The sequence below is a fragment of the Muscardinus avellanarius genome (assembly GCF_963383645.1).
Source record: "Muscardinus avellanarius genome assembly, chromosome: 2".
Lineage (NCBI taxonomy): Eukaryota > Metazoa > Chordata > Mammalia > Rodentia > Gliridae > Muscardinus > Muscardinus avellanarius.
In genome coordinates this window covers 30,515,071-30,542,687 of record NC_137787.1, presented here as the reverse complement: position 1 = coordinate 30,542,687, position 27,617 = coordinate 30,515,071, and the positions used below count along the sequence as shown (strand labels likewise).

The 27,617-nt window shown below is 43.1% G+C and overlaps 1 protein-coding gene and 1 pseudogene across 2 annotated transcripts in view; one reads left to right on the top strand and one right to left on the bottom strand.

The window, feature by feature from the left end:
* Window positions 1–27,617, bottom strand: part of PLEKHM3 (pleckstrin homology domain containing M3) — a gene marked incomplete at both ends in the record, with an annotated part of 178,419 nt that overhangs the window by 56,036 nt on the left and 94,766 nt on the right. The gene's annotated exons all lie outside the window — the stretch shown is intronic.
* Window positions 21,219–21,877, top strand: LOC308258319 (small nuclear ribonucleoprotein-associated protein B-like; annotated as a pseudogene). Its single transcript has one exon. The product of its transcript is annotated as a small nuclear ribonucleoprotein-associated protein B-like (transcript).

The following is a 27,617-nucleotide window of genomic DNA, read 5'->3' as shown; positions in this document are numbered from 1 at the left end:
CAAGAGCTATTTAATAATTTCCCCTAAAGAAAGTGCTTGACATACTTTAGAAAGAAAGCTTGGCGTGAGTCCATATGGCCCTTCCTGAAATATTCAAGATTGCTGGGCAACTGGTAGGAATTACTCTGTAAATCGAGAGTGACAGAGCAGTGGCACTCAGCTTTTGTGTTTTCTGGATCAGCACAATTTTTTAAAAACAGTTTCCAATGTTTAATTTTGCCAAGTAAAAGTACTAAAAAGCCAAATCTATCATCTACTATCATTTCACAAAATGGAAGGAGATTTTAAAACCAAAAGTAGACATAGTATGATAGCAGAAAAAAGAAATGTTTGAACTGGTGGCATTATTAAGGTTTGGTAAAAACTACATCCCAAATGAGCCCCAAATCCACAGAAGGAAGCTGGGAATCTTCACAACAGAAGCACAAGTTATGTTAACAAGAAGGAGAAAGAGAGAAATAACTTACAGATTAAGAACCACTAAAAGCCATTAGAATCCAAAGCTCTTGCTTTGTTTGTTTGTTTGTTTGTTTGTTTATTTATTTATTTATTTATTTATTTATTTATTTATTATTTTGCAGTACTGGGATGGAACCTGGGGGGCATTCTACCTCCTAGCTACACCCCCAGTCCTATTTTTTATTCTTTATTTTGAAACAGGACCTCACTGAGTTGCAGAAGGCCTCACTAAGTAGCTGAGGCTGTTTGCGAACCGTGATCCTCTGGTCTCAGCCTCCCAAATGCTGGGATTACAAGCATGTGCCACCATGCCTAACTCAAAGCCTTTGCTTTAAAGTTAATTTGTGTGTGTGTGTGTGTGTGTGTGTGTGTGTGTGTGTGTGTGTTGTGTTACTGAGGATGGAACCCAGGGGCCTTCTACCTCAAGGTTACACCCCCAGACCTATTTTATTTTTTAGTTTGAAACAGGGTCTTGCTACGTTGCTGAGTCTGAACCTTTGCTCCTCCTGTTTCGGCCTCCCAGGTGCTGGGATTACAAGTATGCACCACCATGCCTGGCTAGAGTGAATTTCAAAAGGGAGGACGTGCAATGGTATTTTCCAAACTTCCATCGTGTGAAAACACCTTCACAGCACGGTCATAACTACAATCCACCTATTATTTATCAAATGCTTTATTTAAATCGAATTATTTGTGTACTTAAATAGGTTTATTTAAAATGAAAGCCTTATGTGAATACCCTAAGTGGAAAGCCAGTAGCCTTTGCCACAAAATCAAGCTGATACAAATGCTGGAAGGCCCGAGCCTCTTTCTATTTCCTGGCAGCACTGTTGATTTCAACACTGTTGAAAAGGGAGATTAGCGGGTGTGAAGGGTTCAAGTCATACCAGCATCAGAATGAAACTTTCTGTTAGATTTAACCTGAAGAACAGAGAAAATTAAAGGGACTAGTGATCACTGTGTGGTTCCATGTGATTTTAAGCCATGCCCATGTACTGCCTAAAACCCTTATCTGTGTCAACTAACCTTGTCTTTGTAGACACTTTATGGAACCAGAGGCATCCTTGATAATAATTCAGAGCGTTGTCCAAAATAGCCTTCCTGAGTTCAAATTGTGACTGACCTTTTCATATAGTAGCTGTTGACCTTGAGCAAGAGATCTACTACCTTCTATGGGTGACATGGGGATGGCAGAAATTTCCACATCATAGGTTGTTTGTAAGGATCAAATAATGGATATATGCAAAGCTTTTAGAACAGTAATTAGCACATGTTAAGAGCTCAGAAATGAGGCTGGGCGTGGTGGTGCATGTACTTGGGAGGCTGAGACAGGAGGATCGCACAGGTTCAAAGCCAGCCTCAGCTACTTAGTGAGGTTCTCAGCAACTTAGTTAAAACCCTGTTTCCAAATAAAATATAAAAATAGGTCTGGGGTTATAGCCTGGAGGTAAAAAGCCCCTGGGTTCCACCCCCAGTACCACCAAAATAAATAAATAAATAAATAAATAAATAAAGAGCTCAGAAATGTCATTATTCTTATTGGCTCACAGTTTGGTGGATAATATAGTAGGATATTGGTCTAGGTTTGTATTAGACTATATGTGGCATATAGTAATACATCAACACATTTCTGGAAAGAACATATAGCTAGAAATTTTCAATGTCAATTATTTTGCTAAGTTAAATTAAAATGAATAGCTTACTACACAGGCATCTAAGGCAATTTATTTTTCACTTTGTTTAAGTCTCTTTCCATGTCTCATTTGCCTAGCCAACAAGCGATCTGAATGGCATATTTTTACCTTTCAGGCATAGTGCACGATGCATTTTATAGAAAATGTCACACCCTGGGGAAAAGCTTTCAAGATATTAACTATAAGTCACTACTTAGGTAAACATGAGTGTCCACGTATATTAGCTTTCTAATTATGAAATCAAGGTCTCATCTGTTTATAGTAAACAACAGAATTAACATGGGACTTAATCCTCAGAGTGGCTATACCCATTATACTTTAATTCATATTATGAAATACAGTAAGGGAGGACTTGTTGATAAATCACCAAATAAAATGCTAACATCAAAAAGCAGTAATTCTAGGGGGCTCCTAAGATGGATTAGTTGGTCCTGAACAAGAAAGACATATATTAACATATCCTAAGCTGGTGCCTTTCATGTGTCTTATCCCTTTTGTCCCGGAACTATATTTAGTACAGAGAACAACAGCCCTGCCGGGGCAGTCAAACAGAAAGAGAGGGTATTAATTTAGTAGGACTTGGTCAAGGTTAGGGCAGGAGATAGTGGGCAAATATATACTTGGCTTATGAGACTTAGAGATAAGATCGTATTGGGAATTTATAGCATTCTCGAGGCTCTATCGTGGGCCCACCTTGATGGTGGTCTCATTCAGAAAGAACTGGAGTATAAATCTGTCTACCTTCCTTGGTCACAGTTTCTCCCATCTCTACAACAGGCTTCGTGGAACATCTCTATCACCTCCCCTTCCTCTCTGCTCAGCTTGGCTATTTCTTCCCAGCATCTCTCGGGCTCCTGAAGGGCTCACTTCAGCTCTTCCGTTATGCTGTGGTGACCCAGCAAGTGTGGCGTGGCTCCTTCTCTCCAGAGCCCTCTCCACTGCTGGGCTTGTTCCCTGAGGAGGTGAAGTTACCATCCTCACTTGCTCTGCTCTCTCAGGCCGGCTCCTAAACTGTTCTACTGAATTGTACATCAAACATTAATTCTTTTTTTTTTTTTTTTTTTTTTTTGGTAAATGTCATCCATCCTTTCCTACTTCTCTTTTTCCTTTTGTAGTAGCAGGGCTATTTTTTAAAAAATAATTTCTTCATCTCACTTGTATTATGTCTATACATAACAAAAATGTTGCAGATCCTTAATTAAATTACTTTTTACTCCCCTTGCTGTCCAGGCCGTATCTTTTCACTGTCCTTTGTACCTCTTCCCTAGGATCTGGTTCCCTGAGAATACTTGGCTTGAGTGCTTTAGGAAGCCAAAAAGAGCCAAAAAGGCTCAGATGCAAAGCAGTACACCCCTCCCCCATCCATTGCTGGGCTTTTACTTAGTCTGGGTGCCTAAGCAAAAAAGAGTACCCTGGATTGGAGCTCCCCAAACTCACCCAGAAGCAGTGTCTCTAGCTTTTGGTGAGTTCTCCATTCTACCTATAAATGGCTTTTGTGTTTGAGGGTTAATTACCTTTACCAAGCTGGCCATGGTGGGGGCATGCCTGTAATTCCTGTGCTCGGAAGGCTGAGACAGGAGAATAGCAGTTTTGAAGCATTGGTAACTTAGTGGAGCTGCCAGACCCTATAAAAAGGGATGGGGGTAAGATTTAGCTTGGAGGCAGAATGCCTCTGGGTTAAATCCTCAGCACAACACACACACACACACACACACACACACACACACACACACACAAATTAACTTTTCAAGATCTGTTAAATTACTTTCCAATAATCTAATTGAGTAAAAGGTATCCCAGAAATGTCACTTTGCAGCGGGGCGTGGTGGCGCACGCTTGTAATCCCCGCACTTGGGAGGCGGAGACAGGAGGATCGCGCAGGTTCGAAGCCAGCCACTCTGGTTTAAGAGACCCTGTTTCAAAAATATAAAATAGGTCTGGGAGTGTAGCCTGGAGGTAGAAGGGCTTCCAGGAACCCCAGTACCACCAAAAAAAAAAAAAAAAAAAAAAAAAGAAATGTCACTTTGCTACCAAAATAAACAGACCAATCGCCACTAACATTCAGGAGGAGTGTGCAGTGTGCCAGGTACTGTTGAGGTGCTGGGGACACAAGGCCCTGCTATTGTGGAGTCATGATTTCTTAGGAAAATTACTGCAGTCCACACTGGTCAAGGAAACCAGGTTAAAACCACCCTGTTAGAGGGGAGGGAACCAATTCTTTGACTCCCATGTTAACAAATGCTCCACCTTCCAAACTAGGGTACACATTGGAGGGTGGGCAGGAGTGTGTTTTTTTTTAAGACACGCAGACACACATGCACACCCCTAACCCAACCCCAAAGATAATGGGAATCATCTGTTCTGTTCTCATGTGCAAACCTATAATTTATGGAAAGATGGGAAAAAGCAAGTCCCTTAGGAGGCCGAGCCAAGTTCTGTGGTGAAAATTCAACTGCACTCAAAGCTCAGACTGGAAGAGGTGGGGGTGGGAGGGAGCAAGAAGCCACAGGAAAAACAACACTTCCCGGGGGCAGCCAGTTCTCTCCTTTCTCCCAGATTCCAAGGCTATTCCCTGGCCAATCTGCCTTCCTCCCCTCCTCCGACCAGCCTCGGCCCTTCCCCACTTACAGGTTGCTACTTCTTTATTTTTCACTCATTTTTAAAGAACTGCAAACTAGCTAGAGTACTCATTATTCTTATCACAAAGTAACTTTAGTAGTATAAATTATAGGGCATCCTATAACTTAACGAGCTTACCTTGCAAGGCTATAGTTACAGTCCAGTGAGAATGAATGTTCATAAAATAAAGTTGAGTTACCAAGAATTTTCTAATTTTGGAAAGGAGAAACTTTCCTTAAATGTATGGCTGTATATAATATATATTTGTGTATATATATATGAAAATATATATGAAAAAATATATATTTGTGCACACTCACATAGAAAATGACTTACAAAATAAAGAATTTACTGCAAGTCCTGGCAGTAGAAAAGGCCGCCATTCAAGGGAGCTGTATTGCTACTATTGTCACCTTACCAAACTCTGATTCTGAATTTCAGCTCTGTAACACAATGGCTACACACTGTCATTGTTTTTGCTTCTTCTAATGGGCTACTGGGCTGTCATCACTTAGCTTTATAATACTAGGTCGAAAGTGTATGAGTATCAAAGCAAGTTAACTGCTATTTATATTCCTTAAATGTCAGTACCAGTGATTTCTGCTGGGCCACAGGAAAAAAGTATGTGTGTTTTGGCAGTGGGGGTACTGGGTATTGAACCTAGAGGAATTCTACCTCCGGGCTATAGCTCTAGCTCGCTCTTTCTTTCTTTCTTTCTTTCTTTCTTTCTTTCTTTCTTTTTGTTTGAAACAGGGTCTTGCTAGGTTGGTAATTGTCTCACTAAGTTGCTGAGGCTGATCTTGAACCTGCAGTTCTTCCTCCTATCTCAGCCTACCAAGTGCTGGGATTCTAGGCGTGGGCCACCATGTCTGGTTGGGAAAAAGTATTTTAACTACATTTAATTATTTACTAATATACTACAATAAGATTCCAATTTCATTTTATTAGTTTCCTTATCAGTCATGTGAGGTAAGTGATTATCCATGTCAGAGATAGAGAAAGAAGTTGGGTAACACTGGCAGATCTACGAAGCGAAATAACTATCAAATTGTCTGCATTGGGAATCCTCTTTGGAATAGTTCAGACAGTTCCTAGTGTTAGTTAAGGCATTCTTGTTATTCATAGATAGCTTTAACTGCTGATCAGAATAAAAAACTTGGGGAAAGAAAGGCTCTGTGGTCTTAGGGGGTGTGGCAAGCCTCATTATCGGTTTTATTGGCCCTGGGAGCCTTGTCGGTTAATGTTGCAGGGCGGGACTTCCACGCACACCCTGCATGCATGGAGCGTTCATTATGTACGAAGCATTCTTCTTAGCACTTTACATGTTTGTGCTTCACTTAAACTCACAGCACCATGAGGTGAGCTTGTAACTGAGGCATAATAAATTTAAGCAACTTGTTCAGATTCATACAGACTTACAGTAAGTAAGGGGCACAGCCAAGAGTCACCCCAGGTTCTTTAGCTCTAGACTCCAGCCCTAAACCGCCTTCCAGAGGGCCGCAGAAACTAACCCACACACCTGGGTAATTTAAAGATGTGCTTAGAAGCCAACTGTTTACTTGAACTTAGGACCAAGCAGTCCTAAAGACAGACAAAATCAACAACAAAAAGATAAACATTAGTGAAGTCTTCAGCTGACAAATATTCACTTATACAATAACAGGGCTGCAAGGAACATGTTGTACATCATATCAACATCTTCCTCTTCTGATAATTGATTTTGTTCATCCACTTTGTGCCCAAGCACTGCTCTTGGTAGCAGGACTGAGGGTGGAGAAGATAAATACTTGCATTCAAGGCTGACTTTTCACACTTACAGATTTTTTTTTTTTTTAAGGGATCTTGCCAGCAAACCTAAGAACCCAGCAACTAGATGGCATTTTGATTTGGGAAGGTGTAATGGAGTGTTGGCAAGAACCATTAAGCCTGGGACCGAGGGCTCCATGCCTGCCCGGGGAGCCTCTAGATCCTGGTGGGAGGCCGGCGTCTCCTCCTGTGACTTCAGAGGACTCTTTCAGCACGCTCTCACCTAGAATGAGGCCTTGTCTTACATGTGATTTGAACTCACTGCATTCTAGTGCCTAGTTTCCAGGCACTTAACAAATAGCAAGCAACAAGCCTGTAGGGTCCATTGAGTGGAAGAGGGCCAGGATCATCGGGAGGTGCCCAGAGCTGTTTATTTTTTAAAGAGGTTGGTATGCTTTTTCTTACTGTGTAAATAAATCTAACACCATTTCACATTTTAACCATTTTTAGGTGTATGGCATAATCACTTTTGGTTGGTTATGCCACACTGATTACTTTTCTAAACACTGCAGCTTCTCCTCCACGCTAACCGTTTCGTGGATAATAAAATGGCAGTTCCAACAAGCTGGTTCTCCTAACTCGCAAGGCTGGCCGTATTCCCGTCTCACAAAGACTCAGCTTTTCCCCTAGACTGAGATGACTTCGACCCCGTGGTCCCCTTCCTTCTCCACCCTCGATGGATCCAGAAGCTGACTCCCAGGTCTGGAGGCTGCTGCCTCCCTCATCCACAGCAGCTGAATCAACTTCTCTCTCCACCCCTCCATTATCCCATCCCATCCACCCATTGCCATCAGTGGGGTGGAGGCTCCTCCTTAGAATGTGCCAAAGAAAAACCTAGGAGCGAGAAACTAGAATAACTCGCTTCTGCTAACAAAACAAACCAGAAAACAGCGTAGGGGCCAAGACCTCACAGTCGCTGTGTTCCAAATCCTTCCTTATCCCGAGGAGACAGACTGCCTGCCTCTCTATTCTGAGCTCAGGCAATGTGGCTTAAGCAAACTCATAGGAGGAATTCAAACCTCAAGATCCATTTTCAGCTTCCCCCAGCTCCCTCTGCGCCTTCGTATCCCCCTCCATTGTGCCCGGGCAAACGCGAAAGCCTGCGGAAAGACCATTACAAGTCTCGCTTTGAAAGCACTTGCCTGCCCTCCTGAACTAACTTCTGGCTGCAATCTTTGGTCCCATGGAGACAGAGAAAGAGGGAGCCAGTTGGAAAACAAAAAAAGAGTTGTTATCTCTATGTTAAATTAAACTCAGATTTGCTTAATATCCTAGCCAACTTATGCCACAACTATTTTGGCCCTTTTTGCCACCCCAAAGCCTTTGTGGCCAAAATGTACCATTGTGCTGCTGTTTGAGTCTGCGTGCCAGCAGGACCCTGGGCCAGAGCCAGGTAACACCCTTCCTTCTTTGGGTTTTGGAGTAGCAGGGGAGGGTTGCTAATTCCTGTGTGACCACTGAATAAGAGCTGAGTGGTCAACAATTTGGTAAATTATATACACACCTAAAATGTCAGCTGCATCAGAAAATCTGCTCTCTGTCCTTCCAGAAGAAACCTTTAGGTTGATGGCAATTCTAGAGGAGTTGGGTGTTCTAACCACATTCTGTGGGAGGGTTGCTAGCAGGACTCCACACCCATAGGATCTGAAGCAGCCAAGAATCACCTCTGATAACTGTATATACCAATGACTCCCAACAATGGAAGGGGATGGGAATGGAAATTAATCGCAGTTATGAATGTACAGGGGTGGGTAGGGACTTTGACACCACGCAGACATAGATACAAACACAGAATGCATTAACCTCCATTTTTTTTTTTCAGTACTGGGGATGTAACCCAGGGGCATTCTACATTCTACCTTCAATTGACACACACCCCAGCCCTATTTTATATTCTTTTTTTTTTTTTTTTGAAACAAGGTCTCACTGAGTTGTGAAGGGCCTCAATAAGTAGCTGAGGCTGGCCGCGAACCGCAGTCCTCCTGTCTCAGCCTTCTGAATGTTGGGATTACAGGTGTACATCACCATGGCCAGCTTAATCTCCAGTTTTTGAAAAAAAGAAAAAGAAAAAAAAATTTGTGGCCTCATAAATCCACTTATAAATAGGCTGCTCTCCCCTTTGAACTGTAATATATTCTATGAAAGATCCTATTTAGGTCCTATTTCTTTATTCTAGAATCTTAACAGTTTTTGATGACTATAGCTTTCATAGATGAACAGAATGGAAATAGTCTGACCACCATACACCATAGCCCTGGCCAAAACCGACCTGTAAGTAGGTTTAGTGGTCTGGAGGCACCGGGCCTGATGGTTAAGATCACCGTCTACATCGAGGCTGTAGCTGTTTGGTATTTGTGGTGCTGGTATTCTAGAGCTCGTGATAGGGGCATATGCCTATTTCTTTTCCCTTCTTGGGAATATTCCCTCCTACCACCCTGGGAAAGACCTGGTGGAAGCTTTGCTCTGCCACCAGGTAGATCTTGGTTGAAGTCTGCCTCAACAAAGGGTGGATGTTAGTGACAGTCCAATGTGGAGAGTGCCCCTTCCTCCAACACAGGGATACCTTAAGCTGCTGGAGCAATCACGCAGGTGGTAGTATTTGTTCTTCTTTATCTTTGAATTAAGTCTCAAATATCTCACAAAACAAAACAAACAAAAACAAGATAGGGTGTGTGCTAGAGCAGGACAAGCATGGGTTTGGATACCAGCTTTCCACTTTGGAAGGCAGGTGACTTGGGCAAGTTAAGCTCACTGATGGAATAGGGATGATAACAGCACCTGTCTCCAAGGGCCAGTGTAAGGACTAAGTGAGATAATCCATGTAGATTTAGAACAGGGCCTGGCCTAAAGTCAGTACTCAATAATGAATGTTAAGTGGCATGGTGATACACATTTGTCACCCCAGTACTTGGGAGGATGAGGCAGGAAGATCGCAAGTTCAAGGCCAGCTTCAGTAACTTAATGAGACCCTGCTTTAAGATAAAAAATAAAAAAGGGGCTGAAAGTTTATCTAGGAGGTAGAATGCTCCTGGATTCAATCCACAGTACAATTAAAAAAAATAAAAGCAAGTAATATATTTTTTTAATTTTTTTGTGGTACTGAGGTTCCTGGAAACCCTTCTACCTTCAGGCTACACTCCCAGACCGATTTTATACTTTTTATTTGGAAACAGGGTCTCTTAAGCCAGAGCGGCTGGCTTCGAACCTGTGTGATCCTCCTGTCTCCACCTCCCAATTGCGGGGATTACAAGCGTGCGCCACCATGTCCGGCAAAGCAAGCAATATTTCTTGAGCATATAATAATGAAAAGCTATCTTTAATCCTATTCAGTACAAGCTTCTCACCTTACAAAGACTGTAAGCACCAGAGATATTATGCGGCTTGGCAAAGAACACCCTTGTCATCCTGGGTCATGGATTTTCTGGCTGTCCCTTCTACCCCTACCCCACAACCCTCTTGGCTGAGTGAAATGAGCAGGCCTTTGCCTTCAGGCGGACAGAGCCAGCAGGAAGCACCCTGGCTCTTTTAGCACCTTTGGCCAATCTGACCCATGCTCAGTCCTTCAAAGAGAGAAAAAGGTGAAACTCAAGTCAGTAGTTTTATTCCTGGTGAATACCTTGCCTACTGTCTCTCTGCACCCTTGACCCCTGCTCCAGGAGGAATCCTCCCTCAGTTGCCTTCCCCCGAAGGATAAACTTCAGCTCTAAATCTTTCCCTGTGAGGGCCCATTCCCTTAGGCTTCCTTATGTCACAACTTCTTAAATAGTTTCCCCTCTTTCCTGCAAACCTGTAATTGGCTCTCTGCGATTAGCCACAACACACTCTGAATTCAGGGACAACCTGGCTGCTGCTGCTTGTTTCAGTGGGAACCCATTAGATGGAATCTTACCTTCCACAGATTTTTACTGGCTAACATTTGTGGGGTGGACATTATTTTAACTGCCACTTGATTTGGGGGTATTAAGAAGACAGTTTGTCTTTAAGGCATAGGTAAAATCAGTATAGTCAGCTGCCATATAAAGGTATTTCAGTCAACAACTGACTATGTATACTACTGCCCTTAAGATTATATCACCTGGCGATGTGCTAACCATCCTAGTTTTATTAAGTACACTCCATACTGTTGTGGAGGACCTCACAAGTTGCTGAGGCTGTTCTGGAACCTGCGATCCTCCTGCTTCAGCCTCCCAAGTGCTGGGATGACAAGTGTGTGCCACCTCACCTGGCTAACTATACATTTTACTATTAGAGTGTTTTTGCTTATAAAAGTGTTTTACAGTGTAACAGTGTGCAGTGTTAAGTTGGCAGCCTCACTATCTTGTTTCCACTTCTCTCAACTGAATGAAGAAGCCATATCAAGTGATTGGTCGGCACCATCTAGGTTTGTTAGTACACACTATGATGTTCACAAAATGAGATCATTGCCTACCGATGCATTTCTCAGGATGTGTTTCCATAATGAAGCAATGCTAAATTATATGCTTAGCTTATTTCTATAAGATCTCCTTCAGATCATATTTGTGAAAAATGCTTAAAACTGCTACTTAATGACAAGTTGAAACAGTTGACCTTTGGCAAATAGAAATCTTACCATGGGTCCCTTCAGCTGAGGGTGCTGAGCCCAGTTTCAAAGATCTGGCTCATTCTACCTTCCTTGCTACACCTGGCTGCTGTATAGGAATTGGCTGAGAAGCGCCGCAAAGATACATGCAGAGCGGCTTCTACATTTTAATCACTCCTCAAGGATCATAAAATCATGGAATCAGGGCCTCGGAGCTGGAAGGGGCTATAAAGATTGCTTAATTCAGCCATCTCATTTCATAAATGAGGAAACTTGGGACCTGAGACGAAAAGTAACAAAGATAGTTTCTCTTCAAATAAATGCCTCACATCCTTTTCTTGGGGACAGGTAATCTTTCAAGGCCAAAACCAGGGGGATAAAGTGGTTCAAATGGGATGCACAGAATGACACTGTCATGTAAAGATGCTATGTGTCTTTAATGGAGGTTAACAGGGTTCAAAACAATCCCTAACCAGGGTTCAGTTAAAAATCCATTAAAAATAGGAGAAGAAAAAAAGAAAGAACAAAAGAAAAAGAAAACACCCTTAGCTTTTACAAAGTGAGGAGAAATGACTGAGATTTTCAGAGGTAAGCTGTGTTTCTACTTCTAACTAAGACTTAATGGAACAAATGCATTCAGGGAGATGCATGGAATTTAAACACAATTCAACATCAGTTAATTCTAAGAGTAAAGGCCCTTCAGTACAGCTCCCTTCCACCTCAGTGTTAAAGGAAGCTAGAAAGCCAATTACATTCACAGCAGGGCCTCTCCCCTACTGCAAGGGAAGAATGTACTGCAAATTCTGTGTGCGCTTTACAAGCCAGTAAAACTATGATTGCAGGTGGGAAGAAACAGAGCTTCTTTTTGTTTCTGCCAACATTTCAGTCTGGTAAGCCTCTCCTTCCATAGCTGCAGAAACAGCATGGACTCGGTGGTTTTCCTTAGGCACAAAGATGTGTACTCCATGATTCTATAAAATTTACAGAAATACTGCTTTTTTGTTAAAATTGAAAAGAGACCGGTGCCCCGCCACCCAAAGGGCATGCATTCTTCAGAGAAACAGGTGCTGGAGATGCTCACCTTTACTGACAAGCCCAAACTCACCTTCTGGCACAGGGTCTGAGTACCTTTGGGCAAGAGCAAAGGAAGGCGGTGAGCTGAGGGCAGGACCTGACTCTCGCCATCTCTGCCATCTCCGGAGGAGAGCACTGAACAAGGGGTGGGGGTGGGGTCTCCTGGGCCATCCCTGTGGCCCACTGGGGAGGTCTGGTACAGACCACGCTGGGGCGGCAGGGAGTCTGCCCAGAGCTTTTCTGCTGCTCCGTATGGTGACTGCAAAGTTGAGGCTACACGGAAGTTTCCCGTGGCCTTGACTGCCCTGCAGAGTCTGATGGGCAAAGCTGGGACACAGTAAGCCCATCTTTCTGTGGTCACAACTGCAATTTAGCGCCTCCAGATGCAGCATTTGGTGACTGAAGAGAGCTCTAGGGAGCCACTGTAGAAAGGCCCACACTTCCCAGCATCATGAACGCCAGCACTTGAGCCACTAGTAAAGCTCCGGTCTCCTAGACAGAGTTCTAACCTGTACTAAATGCTAGGCTTTGCAACACCCTTTTTGGGCAGGTACTATTATTTGCACTTCAGAGATAAAGTGCTTTGGGTACAAGGAGAAGGCCTTGCCCAAGGTCCCCTAGTAGGTTGGGGTGAGCTCACATTTGAACGTGGGCAGGAGGGTTCCAGAGCCCCAGTGCGTGACCCCTGCAATGGCCAGCCCCTCTGCGATGTCCAATATCAGGTATCATCACCCCTTTGGAGACCTTTGCTCTAGGCAGAAACTGCATCCCAGGTTGGCCTCACACTGGCATGCTGGTCTCCTAAAAGCTCCTGACAGCCATCTTAATTTTGATTTCTATTTAATTTTCCACCTCACATGGCAACTCCAGGGAGAGAGAGACTGCTGATACCTTTGGAATATGATTTATTAACCGAGAGCCCGAGGAACTGTGGGGCTTCCTCGCTGCCACCTGACCTTTGTCTTTAGCCTCCCTAATGTTTGCATTGCTGCCCTGACCTTGCAAAGTGACCTGGAATAGCTGGCCTGCTTCCTTGTGTGTGTCCACTTCAAGAGCCCAGATGTCAGCCCCTGCTAGTCTGTCAATTAGTATCTCAAGGGCTTGGGATGGGGTCTGCAGCCTATTGAGGAGCACAATCTAACACGAACCTCCAAGTTCCTTCTCGCAATTGAGCATTCATTAGTTTGAAGGCACAAAAGCAGGCATTCTCTATTATAAAGCAGAGGTCACAACCGGTGGCTGTGTTTTGTTTGGCCTGCAGAGTGTTTAAATATTGAGAAATTTCACATAAAAATACGGATTTCCGGCTTTTCTTGGAAAAAAAAGGGCAGACCGGACGACTCTGAGGCTACTGAAAAGCAGCTGCCCCCTTTGGAGGGAGATGTTTTCGGGCTCCTCACACAACCTGAAGTTTCCCCTCAGGCCTGCTGTGGGCACTGGTGCCCCTCGCCTGGCCTCTGCAGACTCAGCTCTGCTCTAGAGCTGCATTTCTTTCCTTTAATATGAGGAATGGCTTGTCGAGGCTGCTGCTGGGATTTGCTGCCAGGCCAGCACCGAGCTGAGAGAAAATGGGTTCTGAGACCGCCCTGTCCCTGGCACCTGTCATAGTAAGTGCCGATACATAATAATACAAAGTGTGCCACTTTGTTGCTATAAGGATGGACACATGGATGACTAACTCTCGGGAAGAGAGTAGGTTTCTGAGTAACAAGAAGCCTGCTCAGGGCTGGAGAAGTCCAGGCTTCTGGATGTGTCTGCAGCTGTGTGAGTGACTAGCACCACTCCCCACCCCTTTTCTTCATTTTCTGTGCTGCAGAGACCTTCCCTGCTGCCTCAACTGATTTCTAATCTTGTTTCGAATTCCAGGAGCAGATGTGTTGGTGGTTCACTAGGATTTAACCGGAAATTAAACTAAAAACCAAACGGCGATAGGAAAAGCTGCCGCTGCTAGCCTTCTAATTTGTCTTCAGAAAGATGAGGGTGATAATGTTGAGAAGCTACATGCTCCAAGCGTAGATGAACTGCAGGCCATTAGCACAGTGGTGTCAGCTAAGACACGTGTGCTAATGCTGTCTTAAGGGGCTGGCATACTTCCTGGTTCCATCTTGGGGTCATCACCAAGTGAACCAATTTTGTGAAGTGCCAGAAGCTTCCTCAGCCCTCGATACTTGACTAGATAGGGCCTTCTTATATTCTTCTCACTCCCCAAAGACCAACTGCAAAAGTGGAAAGATGCTGGCATGATGCACCGAGGGGTAATATCCCACCAGACATCACTGGGTTGAACAGTCATGGGTAGCCTCTACTTGAAGTTCTTGGCACACGGTAGAGTTTGAGAGTCTGGCCACAATCAGTAAGTACTACTAGTCTTCTTCTGAGCAACAAGAGCTTTCAATGTCAGGTCTAGGTCGGCTCCTGGAACACAGTACCTGATTAATAAATGTCTGCTGGCTATGGAGATATTTATTAATATCTCTGGTGTGGAGAGAACACCCAGTTAGGGTTTTGGTGACACAGAGTTGGGCTCATATTTCAGGTGTGCAGGTGGAATGGAAAGATTTAAAAACTACTCTTTGCTGCTCTCGTCACATCATAGAATCTTTTATTTCTAAAGTAAGCAAAACGACACCATTATACTTGTTTTATGAATGTTTTGTTGAGACAATTTATCAAAATAATCCTGAAGCATGCTGAAAAAAATGTTCTTTAGACATGTCAAGACTCAATAATGAACATTCTTTCCTGCTGGCCTCTATGACAGATACACCATGGATTAAGTCACTGAGGAGTTTGAGGCTACTAAACCCTAAAAGTTCTCTTTCCATTCCTGTCTGCCAGGCTTAAGTCTATGATGCCGGGCTTTGCATCTTAACTTACAATCACAGCCTCTAGGATGCTTTTACTGAGAGCCAAATTCTGGATGTTCTGGCTCCTACTGCTACAAAACAAATGATCCCAAATCTAGGGGCAAAAAAAGGGTCCTTTTGTCATCCTTGCGGATATCCTGGGTCAGGAGTTCAGGCAGGGCACAGTGAAGAAGGCATGTCTCTGCTCCAGAGTACCTGTAGGCACATCTGTAGCCTCGGCTAAGAAGATACCTCATTTGGAGGTATCTTCCTGTATGTATCTGTGGTGAATGACAGCTGCCAGTGGGCTGTCACCTGCTGTGCACTTGGCCTATCCATGTGGTTCTCTGAATGGGCTAGGCCAGACTTCCTTACAACATGGCTCCTGGGTTCCAAGAGGGAGCATCCTCTGAACACCAGGCTGAAGGTATATTTGCCTTTTAGGATTTTGGTCTTATAAATCATATAGCAACATTTCCATGGTCACAGGTGCACCAAATTCAGGGAAACTGAACAAAGATACCCCCCCTCCCCCGGAATGGGAGGAGTGTCAAAGTCACAGCACAGGAAAGGTGTGTGGGATGGGAGACGCTGTTGCGCCATCTTTGCAAAATACATTCTGCTGCACTGGGTTAGAGATGTTTCCCAGTTATCTTGTGTTCAACTTCACTGACTTAAAAAAAAAAAAAAAGACTGTAATGCCAGTACTTTGGAAATTGAGACAGGAGGGTTACAGGCTCAAGGACAGCCTCAGCAGTGTAGTAAGACTCTCAGCAACCTAGCGTGACACTGTTTCAAAACAAAACATTTTAAAAAGGGTTTGAGGATATAGCAGAGGGAGAAAAATTGAATAAATAAATAAATAAGCAAGCCAGCTTATTCATTCTCTCATTTGACTAAGAGCTCAGTGAGGGAAGGAACTAACTTATTGACCTAATCTTCCTCTAGCTGCACACAGAAGGCATTCAACATATATTTATTTGTTGAACTGAACCAAATGCAGTAGTTCAGGGCCCCCCTCTCATGCTGGCTTTGGTGGCACAGGGGAAGTCTGACCAGAACAACAAAGAGAGTGGAGTGCCCAGACACTTAGGACGGGAGGGCTGTAGCTCTCCACCCCAGGCTATGTACAGGAAGTTACAGAATCACGACCCACTTCAGAGCTTCCTTTTCTTGTGCTTTTTGAAAATATTATCTTATCCAGTCCCTTTATATCTTTGTGCCATAAACATACATGGCAAGTATGAGATTATGTAAGAGGCTGCCTGGTTTTTTTTTTTTTTTTTTTTTTTACACACATATACCCATTTGGTGCAGCAGAAAAGACCCTGGACAAGGAGTCAGAAAGTACAGGCTTTAGTCTTGCTCACCCATTCACACAGTAGAAACTATGTAGTTTTGGCAAGCCAGATAATTTTCCTAAATCTTAGTTATTTTTGCCTATCAAGAAGGTATTTTTTAAGGCCAGCCTATTGCCTCACAAAATTGTTTTGGGAATAGTGCTTTTGAAGGTGTAAAGTAATATACAGATATGAGATGCTATTATTAAAAATGTGGTGGTTAAAAATATGTCTTTATATTCTTTAAAACGCCTCCTCTTGGAAGTTGGAGCCTCGCTCCTCTCTTTAAATGTGGGCCAGATGTAGTGATTCATTTCTGCTGCGCACTGATGGATGGCACCGCTGGAGCATGTTTTGGTGGTTCACCGCTAATGAACAGAACGTGGCAGACATGAAGCTACCGTGACTTCCAATGCAAGGTCACAGGAAGGACAGCTTCACCTGGCCTTTGTTCTCTCGGCCATTCGCAAGCCTATGGTGTCATGAGACATCGAAGTGGCCAGAGGACAGTCCATCTGTTCTGAAGCAGGAGGTCTCTCACCAAAACCCAGCACCAACCTGCCTGCTCTGGCAGTCACTCATGTTGGGAGCAGGTCCCCAGCTCTAGCTGGTAACTGCAGCCCCAACCAACTTCTTGACTACAACCTCAGAACAGACAGAACCCACTCAAACTGCCCAACGAAAGTACTCCAGAATTCCCAACCGTGAGAGACAGTTACTGCTCACTTTTTTTTTTTTTTTTTTGATAATGGGGGTGGAACCCAGGAGCTTTTCTACCTCCGGGCTATACTCCCAGATGTATTATTATTATTATTATTATTATTATTTTTTTTTTTTTTTTATTTTTTTTTTTGCCGGTCTGGGGATGGAACCCAGGGGTATTTGACCTCCGAGCTTACACCCCCTGCCCTATTTTTTTTTCTTTATTTTGAAACAGGGTCTCACTAAGTTGTGGGGGGGCCTTACTAGGTAGCTGAGGCTGTCTGAGAACCGTGATCCTCCCGTCTCAGCATCCCGAATGCTGGGATTACAAGTGTGCACCACCATGCCTGGCCCAGACCTATTTTATACTTTATTTAGAAACAGGGTCTCACTAAGTTGCTGAGAGCCTCTCTAAGTAGTTGAGGCTGGCTTCGAACCTGTGCGATCTTCCTGTCTCAGCCTCCCAGGTGCTGAGATTACAAGCGTGCATCACCGTGCCAGGAGCTCACTTATGTTTTTAAGTTACTAAGCTTTGGGGTAGTCTGTTATACAGCAAGAGATAACTAAAACATACAAATATGCCCTACTAACCAAAAGATACTGTGGTAGGCAATTCAGATTCCCTGAGCATGTGGCAAGTTAGTTTTGACTCAAGCCCTTTTCACCTGCTCTTGCTGACTTATAACAGTTCTACATGAGGTGACAGGCTGAGCAGTTAGGGCGAGGACAGCCCCACTTCACCACTGACAAGACCAACATTAACCTTACTCTGTATCTTTAAATAAATGTTCTTTGAAATAAGGTCCTTATCTAGCCAGTATTATGACTACTCTTTTAGAAATGGGAAACAGCAACAAAACCCCAACACTACCTACCACCTTGGATGATTGGAAGCCAAAGTAATGGTGGGCGCCAGGTGCCTGGGATTCCAGGAAACTAGTTTTTGCACTGACCAGACACCATCTCATTCTGTGGCTTCATCCCAATCCATTACTGTGATGTTCACAACTGAGGGGCGCAGGGTTGGCTTCTAATGAAATCTCAGCCACGCTCCTTCTCACTTACCAAATGGGGCTCTCTCTCAAACACTTTCACACATGACCATCTTTCCAAAAAGGGCAGTACCGTTATACTTAGCTCTCCACATTTTCTGCCAGTCTCTGCCCATCTTGCCAACCCCTTAATGCATCTGTAGCTGGATGCAATGCCTCAGTCTGCAGAACAGAAAAGTGTTCTCTGTGCAGATGAGCCACCTTGTTAATCATCTGCTCTAACCCCCTCAAGCAAACTGCCCCTCTCACCTCTGAAGACACCAAGAAGCCAGTCATTCTGATCAGCAGGTAGACAAGATGCCAAACACTGAAAAGCTCTGGCCTGGCTCTAGTCCAGGCACTTGTCAGCCTTGTCAGTCTGACCTTTCTCTTCCCCACATGGTCTGGACTAGCCAGGGAGTTTGAGCATGAGGCATGAACTGTTCAGTACCTACTTAAGCGACACCTGCTCTCCTGAGAAGCAGCAATTTTCCATTTGCTCCACTGCCAGCTGTTAGCCAAGCCTTCAAAGAATAGTATTAGGAACTTTCCCTCCACCCAGGAAAGACCTTCGAGGGAAACATGCACATTCATTTTGCAAACATACTTATTTGAAAGGCATGATTTGCTCCCCCAAATAACTTATGGCTCTCTTTCCTAGCTCATTAATTGGTTGGACCAGCCCTTGAGAAAGTAGCTAACAGAAATTTAGTGATGTTTTAATGGAGCCTCATTCCTGTCTTGTCCCAGATTGTGTTAGGGTTTCTGAAGAAGCAGAGCTGCAGCAGACATAGGCCCTGGCCGTGGAGCAACACAGGCGAGCTGTCACGCTTTGTTTTTCTGCTTGTTAAATCCGAATGCTCCTAATTAGTTATCCTGCCTGCTAACGCCTGGGTGGACAATGGTGCAGGGATCAGGGCTGCTGAGAGGCTGTGAATACAAGTCCCTTGGGCTCCTGAGGCTTGGGGCCTGGTGACTTGGTTGTAGGCACTGAGGCGCTGTGCTCCTGTGGGCTGTGGATTCAAAGATGTCAAGCTCCGTGTGAATAGAGGTCATCACCTGTTGCTTCTTTGGTGAAAGGGCAGCTGTGCTGGGTGCCCACTTAGGCACGGCCTTTGTCTAATGACTCTGTGAAGTGTGCCCACAGACAATAATATTCTCTGATTATGTGTTTACTTGGTGGGCAGGACCATGCAAAATAATTCCCAGAACATCCTAAAGAAGAAATCACCAAAGTACATTTTCTAAAAGTGACCTGGAAATGCCCTAAACACTGCCTTTTGGTGATCTTACCCACTAGCTATGACACACAAGGAGGCCTCCCAGGAGACCACCGTTTGCAGGGTTTCTGCAGGGCCAGTTCTGACAAATGTTTAGGTCACACAGATGACCATTCTTAAGCACTATGGGCGAGGGGATTAGCAAAAAGCAAAAAGCAAAAAAAAAAAAAAAAAAAAAAAAAAAAACTTAACTGAAAAACTCAGCTATTCAGGAATGCTTAGTGGGTGTTCAAAAAGTCTACAACCTTACAACTCACCATTATTCTGACATAAAAAGCAGAGATTTTTAAGTTTGTTATTTCACCGACAGCCATTTGTAATTTTGTTTTGTTTAGGAACTAAAGTTAGTTTGCTTTTCTTTTAAGGAGAAAGCTAGTGAGTCCAGAATAGTAGATGTATGTACGTTCATCCATCTCGTGATTCACTGAACATGTACATCCTCCAGTGAGTTATGTCAGCTGCTTAGTATAAGCGTTCGCTGCTTTTGTATGAAACAAACAACTTGGACCATTCTGGGCATTCCTAGAGGTGGTGTGCATTTCGTTACTTCTCTTTCCATGGCTCTCTGGTGCTGTGGGTATCCCTCTTTGGCATACTTTCCACTTCACACTTTTGCAAATTCTAGACTTTTCCATCCTTTTTCTTCATTAAGTCTTATTTGTTAAAATGTCTCTCCCCTGAGATACCATGCTATGTTTTCGTTTTTTTATATGACAAATACATTTTTGGCAAAGCAATAATTTATTCTTCTCTGGGAATCTATTTTATGTTAACTAGAATCTAAACTGCTTAACCCAAAGGTAGGGTCTAGTTTGGAAATTCTGGGCCTCAGAAAAGTGAATAATGGGAAAATCAGCTCCCTAGATGTCTCAGGAGACGGGTGTGTGTGTGTGTGAAGGGCTGAGGTGGAGGAAGTGGTGGGAGTCTCACAATCGCCTCCCCCACGGGACCATTCATGTTCTTTCTCTTGAATGATGTACAAATGGAATCATTCAGTCCTTACCTTACAAATGCCCCAAGGTGAGTAACACCAGAAGAGTTAGTCATTAATATGTATTTTAGGTTTTGTCGCAAGAGCACAGGCAGCCAAATTTTAGAAGTCCAATCTGACCTTTTCTTTCAGCAAGTAGAAGGAACTTTAGAAGAATTCTCCTATCATTTACACAGTCCAAAGAATGACATATTAAACCAGAGTTTTGACTGGCTCCATAAGGACTCTTGAACAGTGACTTGCATATACGAACGTCTTCACTCTACTGGTTAAACTCAGAACCTTTTTAACAGTGTTAATAAAACCAAGGGGACATAAGAGGATGGTTTGTTACATGCTCAACGTAGAAAGAGGAAAGCTAAGGCATTAATATCTCATTTGAACGTGGCTTTTTAAAAATTGTATTACTATTCTAAACCCTTCCCATGCATTTGTGGTAAGGCTGTATAGACTGAAAATAACGAAATATAAATTCTATTCTACTTCCCCATCTCAAAGTGTTCAACCAAGCAAAGACTTTTAAAAAGAAGTTTCCCTATAAAAAATGCACCCATACACGTCTACTTATTCACATGTGCTTAATAATTGCCTGCTAGGTCCTTTTTAAGTTATTGCTTTGTCATTTCAAAATGCACCATGGACTCACACCTCCTGAACATTTCTAAGATTTTATTTTATTTTGGTGCTGGGAACTGAACTCAGGGGCATTCTACCCGTGAATTATACCCCAAACCCTATTTTATTATTTACTTATTTTTTAATAGAAATATGAAAGTTGAGGAATTGGAGCCATCTGAGCCGCCACTGTGACTGTGGGCAAGAGCAGCAAGATGCTGCAACACATCGGCTGCAGGATGAGGTGTGTCCTGCAAGATGGCGGATCTTCATTGGCACCTTCAAGGCTTTCGACAGTGCATGGATTTGATCCTCTGTAACTGTGACAAGTTCAGGAAGATCAAGCCAAAGAACTCTAAACAGGCAGAAAGGGAGGAGAAGCGAGTCCTTGGGCTGGTGCTGCTGCTAGGGGAGAATTTGGTCTCGATGACAGTAGAAGGACCTCCTCCCAAAGATACTGGCATTGCTTGGGTGCCGCTTGCTGGAGCTGCTGGGAGCCCAGGAATTGGTAGGGCTGCTGGCAGAGGAATCCCTCTATGTGTTCCTATGCTGGTGTACCTATGCCCCAGGCTCCTGCAGCTCCTTGTGGAGTTGGTGGGCCACTCCAGCAGGCGATGACCCCACAAGGAAGAGGCACTGTTGCAGCAACTGCCAGTACTGCAGGGGCCCCGAATTAGTACTCACCAGGCCATGGGGGTCCTCCTCTACCTATGGACTGAGGGGCACCCCCTCCAGGCCTCCTGGTATGAGGCCTCCCATGGGGTCCCCAGGGGGGATTCCACCTGGATGAGGGACCCCAATGGGCATGTTCCCTCTGGGGATGCAGCCCCATCCCACAGGGATTCAAGGCCTTCTTTGATCCTTGGCCACAGAGTTTTGGAGGTAGTTCCACAGAAGCGTGGCCATTACCAAGGCCACATTACCACAGACCTGTCTGTTATCTGGTTTCCCTTACAAGGCACCCTCCCCTGGGAATATGCCCACCAAGGCCCTAGACTCATCTTGACCCTCCTCAGCTCCCTGCCTGTTTTCTGTAATGCTGTACATTGTCCTTTTATGTCCTTGTGGCCTATGAGATTGGTTTATAATAAACTCCTAAGAGAATCTTACAAATGCACCTGATGTAACCATTTATTAAGCACCCTTTGATATATTTGGTGCTTAATATAGTCAGAAGGGTTGCTTTGGAAAAATTAGTGCTAAACTTAGCTGCTTTCCCCATAAAATACTTTGTTATATCTTTGCATCTGATATACAGTCTCAAAATAATAGTTTTATATAATTGAACTATATTGAGGCATTTTTGCTCATCAAAAAGTTGTTCACTAGCTGGGTGTGGTGGCACACGCTTGTCATCCCAGTACTTGGGAGGCTGAGACAGGAGGATCATGGGCTCACAGACAGCCTCAGCTACTTAGGCCTTCTGCAACTTGTTTCAAAATAAAGAATTAAAAAAACAATAGGGCTGGGGGTGTGTAGCTCAGAGGTAGAATGTCCCTGGGTTCCATCCCTAGTAACACACACACACACACACACACACACACACACACACACACGTTGTTTGCAGAAATAAAAACATTTATATACTTTTTTTTTGCGGGTCTGGGGATGGAACCCAGGGGCATTCAACCTCTAAGCTATACCCCCTGCCCTATTTTTTATTCTTTGTTTTTTTTTTTTTTTTCTTTATTTTTTTAAATTTTATTTTATTGGTGCACTGTATTCATACATCATAGTGGGATACAAACTTTTGTAGACATACATGCACACATCGCCCAGTCAGCCCCCACCCGATCCCCACCCCATTCTCTCCCCATCCCTCCTTCCCATGCTTGGCTTAGTGGTTGACATCTAGTATTATAGCAATTTATCCAAAATTAAAAATGTTAATCTCACATAACAGTTTCATTTGTCTGATACCAAGCTTTTGATGATTTAAAGATAACATTTCAATATTTCTTTTTGCTTTCTTTCTTACCAGAGAATCTATTTTTTCTATTTTTTTAGGTGAAACTATCATATATTATATATTTATTTTTCAGAAAAAAATCTATCCTAATATGGAATATGAATTCTAGATACCCAAAACGATCTTGAAAAAGAACAAAGCTAGAAGATATATATTTTCTGATTTCAAACCATATAAAGCTACAATAATTGAAACAGTGTAGTACTGTTCTAAAGGCAGATATATAAACCATTGGAGTTAAATAAAAGCCTAGAGCTAAATTTTTCCCTATATTGTCAAGTTATTTTTGACAAGGTTTCCACGAACATTTGGTGGTGGAAATAATAATCTTTTAACTAAATATTGTTGAAAAATAATAATTACATGGAAAAGAATAAAATTGGACCCTTACCTAATCCCACATACAAGTATTAACTCAAAATAGATACAAGACCTAAATATAAATCTTAAGACTATAAACTTTTAGAAGAAAATCTGGGTCATAAAACCTCACAACATTGAAATTGGCAGTGATTTCTTGGATATGATTTCAATGGCACAGGCAACAGAAGAATATACAAACTCCCTAAAAAATAAAAAAAATGTTGTATATCCAAAGACAATGTAAACAGAGTTAAAAGTTACTAACAGAATTGGATAAAATATTTCCAAATGCTATATCTGAAGGTATATTAATATTCCAACTAGAAATCCTAAAAATTAATAACAATAAAAGCAAACAATACAATTTAGAGATAGGTAAAAGACTAACATAAATAATGAATCTCCACAGATAACCAATCTTAGTTGTCTGTTGGATGGAAACTCTTGTTTCTCTGGTTCTGGTGAGTGTTACCTATTTCTTCTTTGTAGTTAATCTCTTTGAGTATTTTCTCTAGCGCTGGTTTTGAAGACATAAATTCCTTCAGTTTCTGTTTGTCATGGAAGCTTCTTATTTCTCCATCTAATTTGATAGAAAGTTTTGCTGGGTAGGAAATTTTTGGCTGGAAGTTGTTTTCTTTCAGAGTTTGGAATATGTTACTCCAAGCCCTTCTGGCTCTCATGACTTGGTTTGGGAAGTCTGGAGTGATTCTAATTGGTTTGCCTCTGAATGTCACTTGGCCCTTTGCTTTTGTTGCCTTTAAGATTCTCTGCTTGGCTTCCACATTGGTCATTTTGACAATTATGTGGCGTGGGGATCCTCTTCTCCGATCCTGTCTAAAGGGAGTTCTATAAGTTTCCTGGATCTGTGTATCAACCTCTTGCTCTATATTTGGAAAATTTTCTGCTATTACTTCCTTGAAGAGATTGTTGATCCCTTTGGTATCACTTTCTTTTCCCTCCTCTATTCCAATTATTCTTAGGTTAGCTCTCTTAAGAAGGGCCCATATTTCTTCAATGTCAGATTCCTGCTGTCGGATATTTTTTTCTAGATTAGACACTATGCGTTCATTTTTGGATTGCTCATCTTCTAAGAGCGAGATTCTGTTCTCCATGTGGTCTAATCGGTTGTTTGTGCTTTGAATTGAGGCCTTTACTTCATTAATTGCATCCTTTATCTCTTTTTGGCTCTCTCTGAGTTCTTTTCGAAGCACCTCTATTATTTCTACAGTTATTTTCCTGATTTGATCTTCTAGAAATCTCTGATTTTCTGTTTTATCGGGTTCTGATGTTGTGGGGTTGTGCATATTCATTACTCCAGTGTTATTCCTCTTTCCCATGATTTCGGAGGTTTGTGCCTTCTCTGGGTTCTTCCCTTGGGTCACTATGGCTTCACTTAAGGTGCTCTGGATCTCGAGTCTGTATTATCTCAGACCCCACTACTCCTTTACTGGGTTGTATCACAGAGTCTCCGACCCAGGGAGTTGATAGAGGCTGCTTTAAACTATGGGGGGTGCCAGGTTGCACATTCTCCTATGGTGTGATATCTCTGCCACCACCACCACTCCCTCACTGGGTCAAGTCCCAGGAGGTACAGTACTGGGATTTCTCCTCTGTGGCCCACAATTTGACTCACTGTTCTTGAGTACGCAGATGTCGCTGTACTGGACTCGTTGAATTCACTGCTGCTGCCGCCGCCGGTAACAATATGGCGCCTCTGCCACGCCCTCAGCCGTGAGGCTGGCGTATTTTTTCTTCTCTGGTTTTGATTTCCACTCTGAATCCCTGCAGCATGTGCTGAACTCGGTCACTGGGAGCTTTAAATGCTCTCTGCGCCGAAAGATCCCGCCTGGCTGTTCCGCAGCAGCTCACCTCAGCTTGCTGTAGCCGTCCGCTGAGTTCGCCGCTGCCGCCGGCAGTATGGCGCTGCTGCCGCGTCCTCGGGCGCGTGTGTCTCCTCTGTGGCCCTGAGCTCTGTTCTCAGTCCGCTTTCTCTCTGGAGCCTGGTGGTTTTTTTGTTTTTCTGGTGATGGTGTTTTCTGGCTATGAAAGGCGCTGGTTTTGTGTTAATGGAGACTGGTTGTTAGCCTATTCTTTGTTTTTGAAACACAGTCTCACTAAGTTGCGGAGGGCCTCACTAAGTAGCTGAGGCTCTCTGAGAACCGCGATCCTCTAGAATCTCAGCCTCCCGAATGCTGGGATTACAAGCATGCGCCACCTCGCCCAGCTGCTATATACTCTTTAAAAAAAGAAATATGAAAATTTATTTTAAGTTAGGGAAAGATAGAGGACAAAGCAGCTCCCTCCACTGTTTTGCTGTTTGTTTGTTTGTGGTACTGAGGATGGAACCCAGGGGCAATTTATCTCCAAGCTACATTCCCACCCCTATTTTATTTTTTATTTTGAAACAGGGTCTTACTAAGTTGCTGAGGCTGGCTGTGAACTTGCGATCTTCCTGTATCAGCCTTCCAAGTACTGGGATTACAAGCACGTACCACCATGACTGGCCTATTTTTTATTTTGAAACAAACAAGGTTTCACTGAGTTACTGTTCATTGGCTTCAAACCTTCAATTCTTCTGTCTTTTCAAGTATTGTGATTATAGCCGTGCACCACTGTGCCAGGCCTACATGATTTTGTTGTGTAAAAACAAAACCAAAAACAGCCAGTATATGTTCTATTTAGATTTACATTCAAAGTACACAGACTGAATGAATGTTTTTCTATCAGTATCTACTTTGTTGACCAGAAAGTAATCTGGAATTCCAAATTTAAGGAATGGGTGAATCCAGCCAGTACGCCCTGGAGCTCTTGGGGTTTGGACAGCCCCTGCCCCCTTCCTATGCTCCTTTCTTGGCCCCGCCACTGGGCCAGAAAGGGTTCTTGGCTCGATCTCACGTGTTATGGGTAAATGCTGCCAGATGATTACAGCCAGACAGTGACTATGTGGGGTTCAGCTACTACCTTCTCAATGTGCATGTTAGTAATACCCAGAGAGCAATTTAATCTCTAGTGATATAAATAATTAAGGACAGCACCAGCATAGATTTTGCTAATAATTGGCACTCGATGACCAGTGGGAAGGCGAATGTGGCTCCCAGAACGATTGGAAAGAGTCTCCTTTGCTAGGCAGTTGTCAGCACTTGCTACTTATTTCCTCACATCCTGTATAAGAGAGAATCCATGCAAGGAAGACAGTAAATTCAAATAATGAGATGGGGAGGAAACTTGTCTTGAGTGTAACGAATGCATTAAGGTAGCCTGAAATGTTTAGCTAAAACACTGATTGAGTCTATCTGCTAAAACTTTAGAAGCTGTGACTTATAAACATAAATCTGGAGAGGGACAGAAGATTGCAAACTTTTTGGCACCAGAATATTTCCAGCACCTTTAAGTGTTACTAGTGCTTTACATCCTACATTATTTGAAAACTCTCTATAAATTATGTATCCTTCTTTACCATATTTATTAATGCTTATATATTTTTCTTTTTGAAGAGAAAAAATGTTTTCCTTTTTAAATAAAAGGGTAAAGAAAAATCAAATTTACTTAAAAGAAATTTCTAGAAAGAAGTCTTAGCATTTATGGAGGATATTTATGTTGTTATAATATATGCCTCTTCAGCTACTTGGATTAATTTATCTTTTCCCTTGCAAGATCTGCATATCAAAATTTCTTTTTCTATAGTTATTTTATAAAATAGAAAGATATGCTTTTATAGACACCTTTAAGAGTGAGTAAAGAACAGAATCAAACAGGGGGAAACAATTTAAAATGCCCAAGCTGGGCATGTTGGTGCATCCTTGTAATCCTAGTACTTGGGAGGCTGAGATAGGAGGATTGCAGGTTCATGGACAGCCTCAGCAACCTGTGAGACCCTCTGCAACTTAGTGAGACCTTGTTTTAAAATAAAGAATAAAACATTGGGCTGGAGGTGGGGCTCAGAGGTAGAATGCTCCTGGGTTCAATCTCCAGTAACACACACACACACACACACACACACACACACACACACACACAGAGCCAGAGGCTGACATGAAACAGGATGATGGGACAACCAGGGAGAGAGAGGCTCAAGGCCAGGGCCAAGGTGGCCATCCCACGGGGGCTGGCAGCTTAGTCACTAAGGTTTCCTGCCACCACTGACTAGTGCGTCCACAAAGCAATAGTAGTTGTTCCCCACCCTGCCTTTTTCCCTAGTGTCCCTTCTCTTATGTATTTCCAAGAACAGTGTATACCTAGAAAACATGCCTGCTATTTATCCAGAAAC